The sequence below is a fragment of the Gopherus evgoodei genome, chromosome 1 (genome assembly GCF_007399415.2).
Source record: "Gopherus evgoodei ecotype Sinaloan lineage chromosome 1, rGopEvg1_v1.p, whole genome shotgun sequence".
Lineage (NCBI taxonomy): Eukaryota > Metazoa > Chordata > Testudines > Testudinidae > Gopherus > Gopherus evgoodei.
In genome coordinates, this window is record NC_044322.1 from 266,209,362 (window position 1) to 266,229,907 (window position 20,546).

Sequence of the window (20,546 nt, forward strand, 5' to 3'; positions counted from 1 at the left end):
TTGCTATCCTCCCAGCACATGAGTGACTTAGGGTGACATCTCCCTAGATGTCTGTACTTCCTGAGCCAACCCTTGGATTCAATTAACCTTCCTGTGGAATTCTCAGGGCTTTTATAGATAAGAGAACTCCCAGGATTCCCCTATTCAGAGGCTCTGTGCCTTCTTTCCCAACAGGCACAAAACCAAAATCATCCCCAAACGAGAAAAAAACTTATTCTGTCAATTGTCTGATCCAGCCAAGGTAATCTCAGTAGGGTACCATGGCTCAGGATAAAGTTTGTTTAGTACAGGTACAATTATTACCTTGAAAACAGGTAAATCGTTACAGTCTAATTAGACTGATTTTCCTGTCTTATTTATCAGTCCTGCTACTTTATTAAGTTCCTTCTTTTACATATTTTATATTTGTTTCTTCTCCTCTTGTAACTTTTTTTTACATGTCACTATTAAATCCCAATCAAATATCCATTGTTTCAAAGAGAGAAAGTTCGGATCCTAGTTCAGCCAGTCTGGATGCATTGTGACACTGGGGTGATGGTGTAGGAATGTCTCACTAATGAGCCAAACACACTCAGGAGGAATATTTGACATTCCACTTAGCTGGTGGGTAACTGTAGCTTTTACAATGTTATGAGTTGAAAAAAATGTGAAAAAGAGGCAAAGGAAGCTAGAAAAAATTAACAGGAACCATTTATTCTCTTCTGCATCCTAGTATGGATAAACCCAGTGTCCCATTAGTTGTGTAAAAGTGTGCAAACACAGCCTCCCAATATCAATCTATTTGCTAAGCTGTCCTGGCTGTTTGATCAGTAATAGATTCATTCTAAAGCCATCAACTGCTGTTTGCTATAGAGTTTTGCTGGCCTGTTGTGAAGAGTTCTGGCCAGGGTGTTGACAAATGTCTTTTCTGAGTGAGAAGGCTCCAAGCTGAGGTCTGAGGATTCCCTGAATCAGATCCTTCTTTGGCACTTGTGTATCTTAGTAGTGATGCTGTTATTATTCCTATAGTGAACTGGGGAGCTCAGAGGGAGATTTGAGGATATACACCCATAGCAGCCACAATTCCTTTGGTCAGGGACTACATCTTCATAGCCCATTAATGAAACTCACTTACTGGCTACTGCAACCTGACCTAAAGCTAGTATTCCCTCCCTGATAGATACTGAGGGCTTGTCTACATGGGGACACTCAGTAAAATTAATCCGAATTAACTAAAGGAGTCAGGGCCGGCCCACAACACTTTGGCACCTGAGGCGGGGAGCTCAAATGACGCCCCATGCCCCCGTCTCAATTCTGCCTTCTTCCTGTTCTACTCCTCTCATGCTACTGCTCTGCTACCTACTCCAATAAAGGAGAACTAACAACTTAAAATGCCTGGTTCAAAATTTTTAAGTAACACTTAACTTTCAAACGCCTGAACAGCAAATGTAATTTTTCTTGTCTGCATAGTAAACACTGGCATTTTTATCTGTTTGAATAATCAAAGTGGTGGTTTCCGTGCCTTCTTGGTTGCAAAGATTTGAACTGCCTCCTGAAGGTCCATAGTCTGGGCCAGCTTATGCTCTACTGAGATGGTTGCAAGGCCGACCAGCCTCTCCTGCGTCATTGTGGAGTGTAGATGTGTTTTTATTAACTTCAGCTTGGAGAAACTGCGTTCTCCACTGCCAACTGTAACAGGAAGTGTTAAAAGTATGCACAGAGCAACAAAAGCATTTGGAAAGAGGGTGATCGTCTTTTTTGTGCATATATATTCCAGAACAGCCTTTGGAGTTGATCCTGCTGAAATGTATCTTGAAAGGGCTTTCAGTTCATCACCTAAACCATGCGCATCAATATCGCGCAGGCCATCATGTGTCAACACTGTCTCTAGTGCCCTGCATTGCTGGTGTAGGTCTTATTTAGGTATAGTGAGGAGTTTTGGAATATCATACAACTTTTGAAATATACTGCTGTGTTCCTGGAGCTGCATGAAACGTTCTTCAATTGACTGTATTGCACAGTCTAGTACCTGGTTAAAGAATTCAACTTTGAATTGTTGTTTGGAGTCTCTTATGGGATTATCCTGTGCCTGGTAATCAAAATGTCTTCTTCTTCGGTGACTCTTGTATTCTTGAATGGGTGGGAAAATAGCTTCAGTGTGAAGTTCTTCTGCCAACTTCTGTGCACTCTTCAGAATGTTTTGAAATCCGTCATTAGGCCGGTAAAGCTGTAGGTATGACTTTGCTTGTCCAGTTGTTCCATTGCTCCAGATATATCAAGGTCAACACCCTGGAGTCTCTTGCTTATAACATTTATTTCAAACAGTATGTCATGCCATAATAGTAAGCCACACAGAAATGTTAAGTTATGTATGTTTCTGGTGATTCCATTTCCCTCTGCTACTGTTCTTCCACGAACAGTTCCTGTCATAGCATTATCCTATAAACTATGGCATTGTTTATCTTCCCGATTTGGTGTTTGATAGGCTTTATCGCCTCCACTTGACTTTCCCATCATGTGGCACTCAGTGGTTTCAGTGTCAGAGAGGATGTTCCCAGATGTTGCTTCAAAATTTGCCATCGATGAGTTGATGCAGAGAAAAATACATAGATGCTCTGAATTACATTAAAAAATTCAGCAGTCTCACTAGAAACTGATGCTGCTTCACTGACCACCAAATTCAATGAATGAGAACTGCACGGGACAAAAAAAGCTTGCGGGTCTAACTCTTGGATCCATGTCTGCATTCCTCTGTTCTTTCCTCTCATGTTGGCCCCATTATTGTAGCCCTGACCTCTCATGTCAGCTATTGCAATTTCTGTACCTTCCAGCTTTTTAAGAAGCACATTTGTCATACCAGCTCCTGTAGTATCATCAATGTCAATAAATTCTAGAAAATGTTCTCTGATTGTCACCATTGCAGGGACATTTTCATTAGGTTCTGTTGTTGTTACAAAACTCACCATTAAAGTCATTTGTTCCGTATTGCTGATGTCAGGTGTGCAGTCCAGAATAACAGAGTAATATCTTTCTGACTTCAGATCTGCCACAATCTTCTGTTTGACTTTTGTTGCCAGTAACTGTATGATCTCATTTTAAATTGTTTTTCCAAGGTAGTGGTGTGTGTACATATCTTTTGGTGGTGGCTCTTCTTAGATGCTCCTGGAGTACAGCATCAAACTCAGCCATCAGCTCCACAATTTTAAGGATGTTTCCATTGTTTGGCACATACAGCTGATCTGAAATGCCACGCAGTGCTAGGTTTTGGGTAGCAAGCATTCTCACAATGGCAATAAGCCTTTTCAGAACATTTTGCCAGTAAAGAGACTCTGATGCAATCTTCGCTTGATGCTGATCATCTATGGTGGCCTTTAACCTTAGGGTACGTCCAGACTATCCACTGGATCAGCGGGTAACGATTGATTTATCGGGGATCAATATACCACGTCTCATCTAGACGTGGTATATCGATCCCCGAACGCACTCCTCGTTGACTCCAGAACTCCACCAGGGTGAGCGGTGGTAGCGGAATCTACGGGGGAGCCACGGCCGTCAATCCCACTCCATGAGGACGGAAGGTAAGTTGAAATCAGATATTTTGACTTCAGCTACGGTATTCTTGTAGCTGAAATTGCGTATCTTACATTGACATCCCCCCCTCCCCCAGTGTAGACCAGGCCTTAGTCTCATCTCAAGCTCTTTCCACCTATGGAATGCTCTCTGGTGATTTGCTGCCTTCTCATGGCATGCCAGATTTCTAGCCAGATTTTTCCAGTCCTTTGTTCCTGTAGAACCCAATGTGTCTGGAACATTAGACTAGAAGAGTTTGTAACAAAAACAGTATGCAGCATTCTGGGTTTTTGGGTACATAAGCCACGGCCTCTCCACTTTGTCACCATTGTGGATTTCACACCAGTAATGTGTTGGATGGAAACTTCTGTTTTCATTGTCTTTGGGGAACATGAAGTTTTTCTCTTGCTGTGGCCCATGAAGTACAAGGAAGTCCCTCAGGAGGCTGGTCAAGTGGGTCCACAGTCCTGGATTATCTAGATTTAAGGAACTAAACTCAGCAGCAGCTGTTTCTTGCGCCTTCACCACACTCTTCTCTGATCTACACTTTTCTTCAGGAATGTGCATAGTTACATCCATTTGAGATGGAGATATGGATGCTGCAGTAGCTGCCAGGTCACCTGCACTCTAACTGGAAGATCAAGCATCTCCTCACCACTCACATCCTCACTGGGGCCGGAAGGCTCACCGTGAACATTTGTGTCTATGTATCTCAGGAGAGCTCCTTCCTGCTTAGATAGAAAAAGCTTCCTTTGTTTTCTTTCTTTTTCTGAATGCTGCCCCAGAGGGGCGTTTTCTTCTTTCACTCATGACTGCTGCTCTGTGCCAGCAATAGTAGCTCTCAACACTCAACTGAAGGGGACAAATAAGCAGGCTGGTAGCAGGGCCTGAGTGAGGGAAGATATCAGTGTCTTAAGGGCCCAACAGGCTCCTATTACTTCAGTTGACTGCCTGTTCTCCTCAAGTGGGTTCAGGGAAGCAGCAGGAAACAGGAAGCTCCCTGAGAAGCTGGTGTTAATCAGCCTGGGCTAATGGGGGTGCCAGAGAGGTACATAAGAGGCTCCTTCTCATCTCTCTCCCTGCAGCTCCTGCTGCTTTCTGTTATTCCCTCTCACCTTTTCTCCTGTCTGCCTGTTATGTCTCTTGTGCCCTCCTTCCTCCAGCACAGCACTCCACCATCTCTGTGCATCTGGAGCAGAGAGAATACATATGCACCAGCAGCTGACACAATTTTCTACACTCTGGGTCCTAGTGGTGCCCCCCTCATAGTCTGGCACCTGAGGCGGCCACCTCAGTTCGCCTCATGGTAAGGCCAGCCCTGAAAGTAGAACATTTGAAGTAGCTTAGTTAAACTGCATTAAACCCCTGGGTGGGTACTCTCATTCAAAATTAAAGGGGCCTTAATTCAGTTAATTCTCTTCCACAGTGAACTGGAGAAAAAGACCCTGTGCCATCCTGAAACCCAGACCTCTCTTCTAAGGGTATATCTACACTGCAATGAGACACCCACAACTGGCCTGTGCCATTTGATTGGAGCTTGAGGGGCTTGGGCTAAGGAGCAGTTTAATTGTAATGTATCCTTGCAGGGTCCCAGAGCCTGAGGTCCAGCCTGAGCCCAAATGTCTACACCACAATTAAACACCCCTTAGCCCAAGTCAGCAGGCATGGGCCAGTCACGGGTTTTTAATTGCAGTGTAGACATACCCTGCAATGCTACATCCCTTCTGTCAACAGAGAAATGTGAATATAACCTTCCTGCAAGGCTGGATTTCAAATTATCTTGGGAGCCTAAAAAATCAGCACTGTGTATTTCAGTCACAGTTTGGACACCCAACCACTTTATGGCATCAAAGAGTCAGAACACATGGTCCTTGCAACGAGGGGGCATTGACAGGAAATTCTGGTCTCCCCAGCTCCGATTTCTAGGTGTAGTGTTCCATTACTCCCATTTCCATGTTTATATTTCCTAAGTATTCATGGACTCCAGAGTCTCAGGGTCATCACATCCTCTTTTGTCTCCAGTCTGATCACTTCAGACACCCAGTCGTATTCCTCTTTCACTTTCACTAGTCATGTGGCCACAAAAGCAAAGAATCTGTCAGTCAGGTACATATTATTATAATAGTCCTTTACAGAGAGAAGAGTGCATTAGCTTTCTCTCTGTATGTGACCCACACTTTACTCTGTTCCACACCTTAAACCCACTTTCTATTATAGATGGGTTGATGAGGCAGTTATCTGTGACTATATTGGGTTCAGACTAGGGTTGAGATACAAGGTATCAGTTTAAGGTTGAACTGGGTAGGATTTGAGTTTGATAGCACTCAGATGTGCAGCAGTGGGCTTGTAATAAACAGACAAACAGATATGATAAAAATCTTATGAGCTGTTCTCATGAGGTTTCCACCCCAAATGGTGGAAGTCACATAGCATCAACAGAGTTTGTGATCTTTCCTCCATCTCAAATGGCAAACATCTCACAAGCTTACTTGTTCGTAAAAGGTTTGTGCCATATTGCAACTGACTCACAAGAATGGCTGTTCTCATAAAATTTGCTCAGACTCCTCTCTCCACAAATCCCCTCCACTCTTCAGACACCAGTGGATTTAACCCTCACATTAAATTTGGAACTGTCTTGCACATTGCGGGGGTCACCTCATAATAAATAATAATAATAATAATTGATAAAATTATTCTGAATTTTCCCTTCACAGCTTTCCTCACAGCACCTCTAGTTAAAGGCCAGCCTTAGCTGCAGGTTTCAGCAGTCCCAAATGCAGGCTGTGTGTCCTGGATCGGACACAGCACTCCGTGTCCAGCAAAAGGTACCAGACCCACGTTCAAAAAGTGGGATACTCCTGCTATTTTCAAGGTGGGTGGTATCTCCTGACTCATGAGTCAGAGAGACTGCGATGACTGGACTATGCTGTTACATGTTAAATCATTGTTTGTCCCCCATTTAGGAAAATATTTGTCCCTTGACAAACCAAGGTGACTTTTGCTCTTTTTGCTTCCTCTTAATACACTGGATTTTCAAAGCTCTCATTTTTAGAACATTCTATTTCCAGTCCTAGGAGAGACAAGGTGACGAGTCAACCTTCCTGATAAAAACCTCCTGGTATTTTTACACTACATAGTGGCTCTGTTTAGTTAGTGCTATATTTAAATAAAAAAAGAAATCCTTCTGTTCCAGTGAGAGAAAAATAACTCTGACCACATTATTATGAACAACAAGTTTTTCTTCTGTGATGCAATAAATTCATCTGAGCTGGGATCAGTATTGGGAAGATGTTTTCATAATTACAGGTTGGTGTGGATCTGAAGTGGCTCTTAAACTGGCCTAATTAGAGAGGTCTAAAAATAAAATCAGAGTAGCTATATAGAAAGTTGCTCTTATTTTATATATATGAATGAATGTCCCACAAATATGTGCTGTTTCTCCTGCGTACAGATAGATTTGACAGTTGTTTCCTTCCCATGGTCTGTTCAGGGAGAGGTGTAGAAGCTTTCTGAGTGAATTTGCAGTACTGGGCTCTATTCAGAGGGCATTTCAGGGTGCTGGTATCACACACCTGGGGAGATATTCACACACTCAGTGCTTTCCTCTTCCCAACCGGCTCAGGGACAGAGTCAGCTGGAGAAAGAAAGAAGGGATGCCTCTTCTCACCTTCCCTCACTTCTCAAGAGTGATCCCTGTCCATATCAGGGTGGGGCTGCAATTGTCTCAGATGGCATCATACCCTGATTTGGCAGATGTCTCCATTTTTAACTGAGTGCTCACTGGCTCAGTTCTGTTCTTGGGAAGAGCCCTCCTGTTAGGGAGAGTCCATCCATGGCTGTTGGTAGAGTCCTCTGTTATTGTTGATCCCTTGTCCATCTAAATGGAGCACGAAGGAAGTTCCTCTACAATAATTCAGTTGAAAACCTTAGATATTGCCTAATTAATATTTTTGACACAGCAGTTGCACAAGCAGCACATAGAACCACTGGGTGCAAGCTTAATGCGCCAGCTGGGCGCGAGGTTAAGGTGGCGATCTGATTTTTGGAAGAGGCTTGTGAGGCATTGATGGTGATGGGTGCATGCACATGTCTGTATTGTAGGTGGTGGGTTTGACTGGGGCCATGGTGTTTCTCTTCGGGCAGAACGCTCCCCTTCTCTGCCTGAGCCATTTGGGAGTCTCTTGTTCTCGGATTTGTTAATGGAAATTTCAAACAATGTTTTATTACAATCCTTCCTCTCCACTCTGACCTTACACGCAGCGCGTCACTTCTTGGAGAGCCTCACTATCACTGAACTTATGAAGTCTTCCCTTTTGATCATGAATGCTTGACGGCTGCTCCTTCAGAGTCAGAGTTGCCAACAGAGCTCATTCCTCATAAGTCCTAGTTTAGTTATTTTTTATTTAAATTTTGGAGATAGCTCCCCCTCCCTTTGCTTAAAAATGTTGTGAGGGAATTTAAGGCTCATGAAAATGAAGGACACATGAATGTGAAGGGCTGGTTATTATATAATGCTCATGTTATAACCTTATTCCCAGATTCTGGACCTTAGCGTCCAAAATATGGGGGTTAGCATGAAAACCTCCAAGCTTAGTTACCAGCTTGGACCTGGTACTGCTGCCACCACCCAAAAAATTAGAGTGTTTTGGGGCACTCTGGTCCCACTGAAAAACCTTCCCTGGGGACCCAAGACCCAAATCCCTTGAGTCTCACAACAAAGGGAAATAATCCTTTTTCCCTTCCCCCCTCCAGATGCTCCTGGAGAGATACCCAGACACAAGCTCTGTGAAACTACGCAGAGTGATTCCCCCTCTCCGTTCCCAATCCTGGAACAAAAGCACTTTCCTCTTCACCCAGAGGAAATGCCAAATCAGGCTAGCAATCCAACACACAGCTCTCCCCTTGATTTCTTCCTCCCACCAATTCCCTGGTGAGTACAGACTTAATTTCCCTGAAGTAAAGAAAAACTCCAACAGGTCTTAAAAGAAAACTTTATATAAAAAAGAAAGAAAAAATACAAATGTTCTCTCTGTATTAAGATGATACAACACAGGGTCAATGGCTTAAAAGAATATTGAATAAACAGCCTTATTCAAAAAGAATACAAATCAAAGCATTCCAGCACTTATATTCATGCAAATACCAAAGAAAAGAAACCATAGAACTTACTATCTGATCTCTTTGTCCTTACACTTAGAAACAGAAGACTAGAAAATAGAACTACTTCTCCAAAGCTCAGAGGAAACAGGCAGACAGACAAAAGACTCAGAGACACACTTCCCTCCACCCAAGGTTGAAAAAATCCGGTTTCCTGATTGGTTCTCTGGTCAGGTGTTTCAGGTGAAAGAGACATTAACCCTTAGCTATCTGTTTATGACACGCCCCCCAAATTGCAGACAGTGGGGAAGCTCACTGGCGGCAATTTCCTTCTAGAACTTGAAAATAAACAGATTAATACAACACATGCACCTTTACATATACTACTAAGTATATAACTAACAGACTTTTACATGTTAAGAACACTTTTTAACTACTGGATTCTGGGAAACTCTCACGGGAGAGTGCATCAGCAACTTTGTTAGAAGCTCCTGTGATGTGTTGAATGTCAAAATCAAAATCTTGGAGAGCTAAACTCCAACGAAGAAGTTTCTTGTTGTTCCCCTTGGCAGTATGAAGCCACTTGAGTGCAGCATGGTCAGTTTGTAGTTGGAACCGCCGTCCCCAAACATATGGGCGTAGCTTTTCCAGGGCGTACACAATGGCATAGCATTCCTTTTCACTGACTGACCAGTGACTTTCCCTCTCAGACAGTTTCTTGCTGAGAAACACGACAGGATGGAAGTTGTGATCTGTTGCTTCCTGCATGAGCACTGCTCCTATACCACGCTCAGATGCATCTGTGGTTACTAGGAATGGTTTGTCAAAATCCGGGGCCCTGAGTACAGGGTCAGACATGAGCGTTGCCTTAAGCTGGGTAAAGGCTTTTTGACACTCATTAGTCCACTTAACGGCATTTGGCTGGGTCTTTTTGGTTAGGTCGGTTAATGGGGCAGCGATTTGGCTGTAGTGTGGTACAAATCGCCTGTAGTATCCGGCCAAGCCTAAGAAGGATTGGACCTGTTTCTTTGACCTTGGGACAGGCCACTTTCGGATAGCATCCACCTTGGCCTGTAGGGGGTTTATGGTTCCTCGACCCACCTGGTGCCCCAGGTAAGTCACTCTGTTTTGGCCTATTTGACACTTTTTGGCCTTAACAGTTAGTCCTGCCTGCCTGATGCGCTCAAAGACCTTGTCCAGGTGGAGTAGGTGTTCGGGCCAGGAGTCTGAAAAAATGGCCACATCATCGAGGTAGGCAACTGCAAATTCTCCCAGTCCAGCTAGTAGACCGTCTACCAGCCTCTGGAAGGTGGCGGGTGCATTTCGAAGGCCGAAAGGAAGGACATTGAATTCATACACCCCCGCATGGGTGACGAATGCTGACCTCTCCTTGGCAGGTTCATCTAGCGGTACTTGCCAGTACCCCTTGGTTAAGTCTATTGTAGAGATGAACTGGGCACGTCCCAACTTCTCCAATAGCTCATCAGTGCGTGGCATTGGATAGTTGTCCGGACGAGTTACCGCATTTAGCTTACAGTAGTCCACGCAAAAGCGTATTTCCCCATCTGGTTTGGATACTAGAACCACTGGAGATGCCCATGCACTGGTAGATGAGCGGATTATACCCATCTGTAGCATGTTCTGGATCTCCCGTTCTATAGCAGCTTGGGCATGAGGAGACACTCGGTAGGGTGGGGTTCTGATTGGGTGAGCATTACCTGTATCAATGGAGTGGTATGCCCGTTCAGTCCGTCCTGGGGTGGCTGAGAACAATGGGGCGAAGCTAGTGCACAGCTCCTTGATTTGTTGCCGCTGCAGACGTTCCAGGGTGGTTGAGAGGTTCACCTCTTCCACGCCACCGTCTTTTTTCCCGTCGTAGTAGACACCGTCAGGCCACTCAGCATCATCTCCCTGGACTGTAAACTGACAAACCTGTAAGTCTCTGGAATAGAAAGGCTTGAGAGAATTAACATGGTACACTTTAGGCTTTAGTGAGGAATTGGGAAATGCTATGAGGTAGTTCACAGCTCCCAGGCGCTCTTGGACCGTGAATGGCCCTTCCCATGATGCTTCCATCTTATGGGCCTGTTGCGCCTTCAAGACCATAACCTGGTCTCCTACCTTGAAGGAACGTTCTCTGGCATGTCTGTCATACCAGGCCTTTTGCTCTTCTTGAGCATCCTTTAGGTTCTCTCTAGCAAGGGCTAAAGAGTGTCGGAGGGTGCTTTGTAGGTTGCTTACAAAGTCCAGAATGTTAGTTTCTGGAGAAGGCGTAAACCCCTCCCATTGCTGCTTCACCAACTGTAATGGCCCCTTAACCTCGTGACCATACACAAGTTCAAATGGTGAAAACCCTAAACTGGGATGTGGTACAGCCCTGTAGGCAAACAGCAACTGCTGCAACACTAGGTCCCAATTATTGGAGAATTCGTTGATGAATTTTCGTATCATGGCCCCCAAAGTTCCATTGAACCTTTCCACCAGGCCATTGGTTTGATGGTGGTACGGGGTGGCAACCAAGTGATTCACCCCATGAGTTTCCCACAGTTTTTCCATGGTCCCTGCCAGGAAATTAGACCCTGAATCTGTAAGGATGTCGGAGGGCCAACCTACCCTGGCAAAGATGTCTGTTAGGGCCAGGCACACAGTGTTAGCCCTGGTGTTGCCTAGAGCTACTGCTTCTGGCCATCGGGTAGCAAAGTCCACTAAAGTTAGTACGTACTGCTTTCCTCTGGGCGTCTTTTTTGGAAAAGGGCCCAGAATATCCACAGCTACTCGCTGAAATGGGACCTCAATTATGGGGAGTGGCTGGAGAGGGGCCTTGACCTGGTCTTGAGGCTTACCTACTCTTTGGCATACCTCACGAGACCGGACATACTTGGCAACATCCTTGCCCATCCCCTCCCAGTGGAAGGACTTCCCCAACCGGTCCTTGGTTCTGTTCACCCCAGCATGGCCACTGGGATGATCATGGGCTAAGCTTAAGAGCTTCTCCCGGTACTTAGTTGGAACCACCAACTGTTTTTGCGGCTGCCATTCTTCCCGGTGTCCACCAGAAAGAATTTCCTTGTATAAAAGTCCTTGGTCTATAACAAATCGGGATCGATTAGAAGAGCTGAGAGGCGGTGGGGTGCTCCGTGCCGCCGCCCACGCTTTCTGAAGGCTGTCATCTGCTTCCTGCTCAGCCTGGAACTGTTCCCTTGAGGCTGGGGTCACCAGTTCCTCCTCAGACTGTGGACTTGGGCTTGGTCCCTCTGGAAGCGATGTAGGTGATGGGGTTGTTTCCGTTGCTGGTGAACCGCTCTCCGCTGGTGCACCTGAGGGTATTTCAGGCTCTGGCTGAGCCTTTTGGGTATGGCTGTCGTGTGCTTCTGCCAGTTTTGGCGCGCTGGCGCCCTCTGGCGTTGAGTTTGAAGATGTGGTTGCACTTGCTGGTGCTGGTTGCTGTTCCAGTTCCGGGCCTGGGACTGGAGGTGCTGTGGCTGTTTCAGTGGTAGGCATGGAATCCGGGTCCACTACCTCTGTCTGGGTCTCTGGTAACACAGACGGGGCGTCTGTGGACGGCTCAGGAACAGGAATGGGTCTGGAAACTTGCCTGGTTTGGCTACGGGTAACCATTCCCACTCTCTTGGCCCGCTTCACTTGGTTGGCCAAGTCTTCCCCCAGTAGCATGGGGATAGGATAATTGTCATAGACTGCAAAAGTCCACATTCCTGACCAGCCTTTGTACTGGACAGGCAGTTCAGCTGTAGGCAAGTCTACAGCTTGTGACATGAAGGGGTAAATGGTAACTTTGGCCTTTGGGTTGATGAATTTGGGGTCAACGAAGGATTGGTGGATAGCTGACACTTGTGCCCCCGTGTCTCTCCACGCAGTAACCTTCTTTCCGCCCACTCTCAAATTTTCCCTTCGCTCCAAGGGTATTTGAGAGGCATCTGGGCCTGGGGATCTTTGGGGTGATGGTGGTGTAATGAATTGCACTCGCATGGTGTTCTTGGGACAGTTGGCCTTGATATGTCCCAGTTCATTACACTTAAAGCATCTTCCATCTGATGGGTCACTGGGCCGAGGTGAGTTACTGGAGACTGGTGAGGTTGAAGAGTAGGGTATCTGTGGCTTTACTTGGGTGGTATTGAGGGTCTTTGGCTGTCCTCGGTTGTAGGGTTTATGGTCTGTGTGCCCCCTGGGGTAATCGTTCCCCTTGACAGTAGCTTTTTTGCTTTCTGCCAGTTCCATCCATTTGGCTCCAATCTCCCCCGCCTCAGCGATAGTTTTGGGATTTCTATCTTGTATGTACCGTGTGATGTCTTCAGGAACACCATCCAAGAACTGCTCCATTTGTATGAGGAGGTTCACTTCTTCCAAGGTTTGAATGTTGTTTCCTGTTAACCAGGCCTCATAGTTTTTTGCAATGTAGTAGGCGTGTTTGGGAAATGACACCTCTGGTTTCCATTTTTGGGTTCTGAAGCGCCGACGGGCATGATCTGGGGTTATCCCCATCCTGTATCTGGCCTTGGTTTGAAAAAGTTTATAGTCATTCATTTGCGGCTTGGGCATTTCAGCTGCCACTTCTGCTAAAGGTCCACTGAGGTGTGGCCTTAATTCTACCATGTACTGGTCTTCGGGGATGCTGTACCCAAGACAGGCTCTTTCAAAATTTTCCAAGAAGGCCTCGGTGTCATCACCTGCCTTGTAGGTGGGAAATTTCCTGTGCTGGGGAGCAATAATTGGCGCCGGGTTGTTAGGGTTGGCTGGCACATGCAGCCCAGCTTTTGCCATCTCCAGTTCATGTTTTCTCTGTTTTTCCTTCTCTTCATTCTCTTTTTGTTGTTTTTCCATTTCTTTTTGGTGCTTTTCCATTTCTTTTTGGTGCTTTTCCATTTCTCGGCGGTGGGCCACCTCTTCTTCTTCTAGTTTTCTTTTGTGTGCTGCCTCTTGGGCTGCCTGTTCTCTTTGGAAGGCTGCCAGTTTGAGGCTTTCTTCCTTTTCTTTCATCTCCATCTGTCGCCTGTGTTCAGCGTCTTTGATTTGTTCTTCGGCGTCAATCCTTGCCTTAGAAGTCATGGTTCCTGTTTTCTTGTGTTGGGGTGCCCTCCGATGTTTATCTTCTGAACTGCAGGCTCTCTGTTGCCTCCTGAAGTCTGCCTAGCAACAGTGCTTTTTTCCTTTTCTCTCTCTAGCTAATGTTCAATTAAGGGAAACCAGAAAAACCACTTTATCTGCATGCATATAAGTGCTGGTACTTGCCTCCTAATGGGAGGGCTATTGCATGACAAAAGACCCTTAACAGTCTTCTCGCTTAATATGCAAACCACAACTGCTAGAGAGCAGAAAAAAAAAATTCTCTCTGGTTCCCTTTTAAAACCAAACTGTTTCTCTCTGCTAAAAAGCCCTTAGCAGAGAAAAGAAAAATATAATATTCCTACTGGCTTCTGGATTCTGTCTATATCCCGCCGCTGCCACACCATGTTATAACCTTATTCCCAGATTTGGACCTTAGCGTCCAAAATATGGGGGTTAGCATGAAAACCTCCAAGCTTAGTTACCAGCTTGGACCTGGTACCTGCTGCCACCACCCAAAAATTAGAGTGTTTTGGGGCACTCTGGTCCCACTGAAAAACCTTCCCTGGGGACCCCCAAGACCCAAATCCCTTGAGTCTCACAACAAAGGGAAATAATCCTTTTTCCCTTCCCCCCTCCAGATGCTCCTGGAGAGATACCCAGATACAAGCTCTGTGAAACTACGCCGAGTGATTCCCCCTCTCCGTTCCCAATCCTGGATCAAAAGCACTTTCCTCTTCACCCAGAGGAAATGCCAAATCAGGCTAGCAATCCCACACACAGCTCTCCCCTTGATTTCTTCCTCCCACCAATTCCCTGGTGAGTACAGACTTAATTTCCCTGAAGTAAAGAAAAACTCCAACAGGTCTTAAAAGAAAACTTTATATAAAAAGAAAGAAAAAAATACAAATGTTCTCTCTGTATTAAGATGATACAACACAGGGTCAATGGCTTAAAAGAATATTGAATAAACAGCCTTATTCAAAAAGAATACAAATCAAAGCATTCCAGCACTTATATTCATGCAAATACCAAAGAAAAGAAACCATAGAACTTACTATCTGATCTCTTTGTCCTTACACTTAGAAACAGAAGACTAGAAAGTAGAAAGTACTTCTCCAAAGCTCAGAGGAAGCAGGCAGACAGACAAAAGACTCAGAGACACACTTCCCTCCACCCAAGGTTGAAAAAATCCGGTTTCCTGATTGGTTCTCTGGTCAGGTGTTTCAGGTGAAAGAGACATTAACCCTTAGCTATCTGTTTATGACAGCTCATTCCACTGTTTTATAATAAAATAATAAACATTTAGAATGTATACAGCCCTTTATATGTTCAGAGAATTTACAAATACAAGCCAATTAACCCTCACTACATCAATGTCCAGGAAGTATTGTTATTCCTTTTTTTTTTTAAACAGATGGAGAAATTGGACAAGAGAAGCAAAATGACTTGCTTAAGGCCGCATTTTGAATCAGTGGCTGAGCTCTCTCGAGCAGGGACCAGCTTTTTGTTCTGTGTTTGTACAGCAGCTAGCACAATGGACCCTGGTGCATAACTAAGGCTCCTACCCCCCTTACTGCAATACAAAAAAGCAACAAAAGCAAAACATCTGGACTGACCCTCACCCCTTTGCTCATTTCTTTACATCACAGTGTCTTCCATTACCGATGATATTTTAATGCTTTTCAAACGTAATGATTTTCTCAACTCTCTCTCTTAGCGAGAAGGATCACTGTTAGCACTTGTTAAAAATGTGGGTATACTGAAGCCCTCTACTTTAGTAAGTGTTTTTGATGCAAGCATAATGAGGTCTTATACATGATGGGACTCCCAGGGACTATGGAAATATGTACGTTTGTCAGTAGTACTTGGGCCTTTAGTTTCTCCAGCACTTTTGCACAAATACCAGCCACCAGGTGAACATTAATTTCTTGAGCTGTTCAAAAACCTTTTTCAAAACAAAACAAAGCTCTGTCTCTGACAGTGCCTACATTTCACTGCTAAGGAGCATCCTCAGGGCTGTTATCTTGCTGTATTGTCTTCTGTGGTGAAGACCAATGGGCAGAAATAATTTAGCTCCCTGTAATCTCTTATCCTCTCTGATTGCTTCTTTAAATTTACACTATGGTTGTCAAAATGATCCATTGACTATCCTGCAAGCGTCCTGCTTCTGAGTTACTTGTAAGAATGTTTGATTATTATAACATGTTCTTCAACTATCTCCTTAGCTCTGTTAATCTCCATTTCTGTAGTTCCTTTCTGGCAGCCTCACCTAGGCTATATTACCATAACTTTAAAGGACAACTTTTTGGTCAAAACCTTTGCCATTTAAACATGCTAGGTTTCTATTTTCTCTTCACTTTCTCTCTTCCTTTTTTTTTTTCTGGAAATTCTGTATCTTGAATAAAGCTGATTAAATGAATTTGAATTTCCCTTCAGGATGCTTCTAGCTGGAGAAGGGCCCCAAACAGAACCCAAGGTTCAAATACCCCAGAACTTGGGTGGTCCTCAAAATCAGTTGCAAGCGGTCCCTAACTTCATAATGGGCTAAGCTAAATCTTGGGCTCTGAACAGCCTCATAGCTTTGGGATGTTTCATATCACCTCGCCTCTACTGAGACTATCTCCAGTTTTATGTAACCCCCTGTGCTATTGCATATGCTTTTGCCCTGATGTGTTATTTGGTAAACCTCTTCTATTATAACCAGCCATGGCACAAAAATCTCAGTAAAGAATAAGGAGAAAACAAAGATCAGAAGTCTGGTACAGATGAGACATGCTCAACTTCCTGCTGAGAATACAGTAGTAATTTGAGACACGCCATCCATATGAACTCACAGGGCAGCTTCCAAATGATTCTTCAGCCATCCCAACTGCCAGCTTGGGTTTCTTTCAGCATAAGTGTGACACATTTATGACCCACATTACATATGTGATAGAACAGCAATGAGGGTGTGGTTCACCTGAGATACCCACTCTGCCCAAGGGAGCTGCAAACCTTTGCTTAGGTGACAAGTAGTATGTACATCTATCTTCTGGGTTGTTCTGATTGGATTTCCCTGGCCAAATAGCTCACAAATGCACATTCAGTGGTTCCACCTATAGCTAGTGCTATGGTTATTGCATTACAGTATGGTACAGCCTAACAGCTGTGTTGGTTTAAAATACAGACAAACTAATTTCATTTAGTTTTCCTGTTTATTTAAATACTTGTTCTTTGATGCCCAAGACCACTCTAGCAGTTGCTTGGGACTGTAGTCAGCTTCCTCTTTGGCAACCAGGTATGGAGCACACAAACCACTGGAAAATTATAAGGAGCTTCTATATGAAAGACAGGAACCTAGAGAATAATTTTGTTTCCAGGGCCCAGGCCTACAGGCTGTACTAAACCTGAGTCTTGCATAGTTTTCTGTTTAGGCAAAAAAAAAAAGGGGAAACTTAGGGGGGAAAAAGCAATTTTTTTTCTAGTGAAAAACTTAAGCTAGGGTATTTCTAGTGATTCTTCTTCAGCTTTTATTGGGATTCAAAGAAAAACCAGGAGAGATGGTAACTCCCCCAAATCAGAATAAACCACATTCTGGACACAAATAAGATGCCTTGATATAAGGGTATATATGATGGAGGTGACTATGGAAGATACAACATGCAGTGTAAGTGTGTTTGACTAAAAGGGTTGCTGCCACCCTCCCCCTCTCAAAGAACAGAGGTTGCTAATTCACTAAAGGATCCCAGGGAGCCTGGGAAAAACAAACAGGTTCTTTTGTGCAGGGAAGAGTTTTTCAGGATTCCTCTCCTGGCAGGCAACTAGGCAGTCTGCCTTCCTCCTTTGTAAGGGCCAGCCAAACTGTCCCGGTTCCTTCTAGTGGGGAAAGAAAATAACTGAAGGGCTTCCATTTGATAGAGTCAAATAATAATAACAGGGTCAAGAAGATCAGTGCTGCTTCTCCCTCTTTTACAAGGAAACAATGGGAGATTGTGAGCTCCCAGGCTAAGGGCACTTTGCAGGTGCTCAGTAAAGAATATTTCTCCTTTCAGAAAGCACAAAACTGACCAATCTGATGGCTTCAGGCCAACTAACTCAGACACCTCTCTAACCAGCACATACACACCACCTCCACCCATAACAGTCTCCAACCCAAAAGCACCGGGGCACACACTCTATATAGGCCTGCCTCTTAATGAGCCACAGCTGAAGGTCCTTTCATAGAATCATAGAATATCAGGGTTGGAAGGGACCTCAGGAGGTCATCTAGTCCAACCCCCTGCTCAAAGCAGGACCAATTCCCATATAAATCATCCCAGCCAGGGCTTTGTCAAGCCTGACCTTAAAAACCTCTAAGGAAGGAGATTCCACCACCTCCCTAGGTAATCCATTCCAGTGCTTCAACACTCTCTGAGTGAAAAAGTTTTTCCTAATATCCAACCTAAACCTCCCACACTGCAACTTGAGACCATTACTCTTTGTTCTGTCATCTGCTACCACTGAGAACAGTCTAGATCCATCCTCTTTGGAACCCCCTTTCAGGTAGTTGAAAGCAGCTATCAAATCCCCCCTCATCCTTCTCTTCTGCAAACTAAACAATCCCAGTTCCTTCAGCCTCTCCTCATAAGTCATGTGCTCCAGCCCCCAATCATTTTTGTTGCTCTCTGCTGGACTCTTTCCAATTTTTCCACATCCTTCTTGTAGTGTGGGGCCCAAAACTGGACACAGTACTCCAGATGAGGCCTCACCAATGTCGACCTCACCAATGTCGAATAGAGGGGAATGATCACATCCCTCGATCTGCTGGCAATGCCCCTACTTATACAGTCCAAAATGCCATTAGCCTTCTTGGCAACAAGGGCACACTGTTGACTCATATCCAGCTTCTCGTCCACTGTAATCCCCAGATCCTTTTCTGCAGAACTGTTTCCTAGCCATTCGGTCCCTAGTTTGTAACAGTGCATGGGATTCTTCCTTCCTAAGTGCAGAACTCTGCACTTGTCCTTGTTGAACCTCATCAGATTTCTCTTGGCCCAGTCATCTAATTTGTCTAGGTCCCTCTGTATCCTATCCCTACCCTTCAGCGTATCTACTCCTCCTCCAATTTAGTGTCATCTGCAAACTTGCTGAGAGTGTAGTCCACGCCATCCTCCAGATCATTAATGAAGATATTGAACAAAACTGGCCCCAGGACCGACCCTTGGGGCACTCCACTTGAAACCGGCTGCCAGCTAGACATGGAGCCGTTGATCACTGCCCGTCAAGCCCGACGATCTAGCCAGCTTTCTATCCACCTTATAGTCCAATCATCGAGCCCATACTTCTTTAACTTGCTGGCAAGAATACTGTGGGATACCATGTCAAAAGCTTTGCTAAAGTCAAGGAATAACACATCCACTGCTTTCCCCTCGTCCACAGAGCCAGTTCTCATATCATAGAAGGCAATTAGGTTAGTCAGGCATGACTTGCCCTTGGTGAATCCATGCTGACTGTTCCTGATCACTTTCCTCTCCTCTAAGTGTTTCAGAATTGATTCCTTAAAGACCTGCTCCATGATTTTTCCAGGGACTGAGGTGAGGCTGACTGGCCTGTAGTTCCCCGGATCCTCCTTTTTCCCTTTTTTAAAGAGGGGCACTACATTAGCCTTTTTCCAGTCATCCGGGATCTCCCCTGTTCACCATGAGTTTTCAAAGATAATGGCCAATGGCTCTGCAATCACATCCGCCAACTCCTTTAGCACCCTCGGATGCAGAGCATCCAGCCCCATGGACTTGTGCTCGTCTAGTTTTTCTAAATAGTCCCGAACCACTTCTTTCTCCACAGAGGGCTGGTCACCTTCTCCCCATACTGTGCTGCCCAGTGCAGCAGTCTGGGAGCTGACCTTATTTGTGAAGACAGAGGCAAAAAAAGCATTGAGTACATTAGCTTTTTCCATATCCTCTGTCACTAGGTTACCACCCTCATTCAGTAATGGGCCCACACTTTCTTGTTGCTAACATACCTGAAGAAACCCTTCTTGTTACTCTTAACATCTCTTGCTATCTGCAACTCCAAGTGTGATTTGGCCTTCCTGATTTCAGTCCTGCATGCCTGAGCAATATTTTTATACTCCTCCCTGGTCATTTGTCCAAGCTTCCACTTCTTGTAAGCTTCTTTTCTGTGTTTAAGATGGGTAAGGATTACACTGTTAAGCCAAGATGGTCGCCTGCCATATTTACTATTCTTCCTACACATTGGGATGGTTTTTTCCTGCAACCTCAATAGTGATTCTTTAAAATACAGCCAGCTCTCCTGGACTCCTTTCCCCCTCATGTTATTTTCCCAGGGGATCTTGCCCATCAGCTCCCTGAGAGAGTCAAAGTTTGCTTTTCTGAAGTCCAGGGTCTGTATTCTGCTGTTCTCCTTTCTTCCTTGTGTCAGGATCCTGAACTCGACCATCTTGTGGTCACTGCCTCCCAGGTTCCCATCCACTTTTGCTTCCCCTACTAACTCTTCTCTGTTTGTGAGCAGCAGGTCAAGAAGAGCTCTGCCCCTAGTTGGTTCCTCCAGCACTTAGACCAGGAAATTGTCTCCCACACTTTTCAAAAACTTCCTGGATTGTCTGTGCACCGCTGTATTGCTCTCCCAGCAGATATCAGGATGATTAAACTCTCCCATGAGAACCAGGGCCTGCGATCTAGTAACTTCTGCTAGTTGCCAGAAGAAAGCCTCGTCCACCTCATCCCCCTGGTCTAGTGGTCTATAGCAGATTCCCACCATGACATCATCCTTGTTGCTCGCACTTCTAAACTTAATCCAGAGACTCTCAGGTTTTTCTGCAGTTTCATACTGGAGCTCTGAGCAGTCATACTGCTCTC

General features: G+C 44.9%; 1 protein-coding gene across 2 annotated transcripts in view; it reads right to left on the minus strand.

Annotated features, from left to right (window-relative positions):
• Positions 1–20,546, minus strand: part of SYN3 (synapsin III) — a 300,237-nt gene that overhangs the window by 31,373 nt on the left and 248,318 nt on the right. The gene's annotated exons all lie outside the window — the stretch shown is intronic.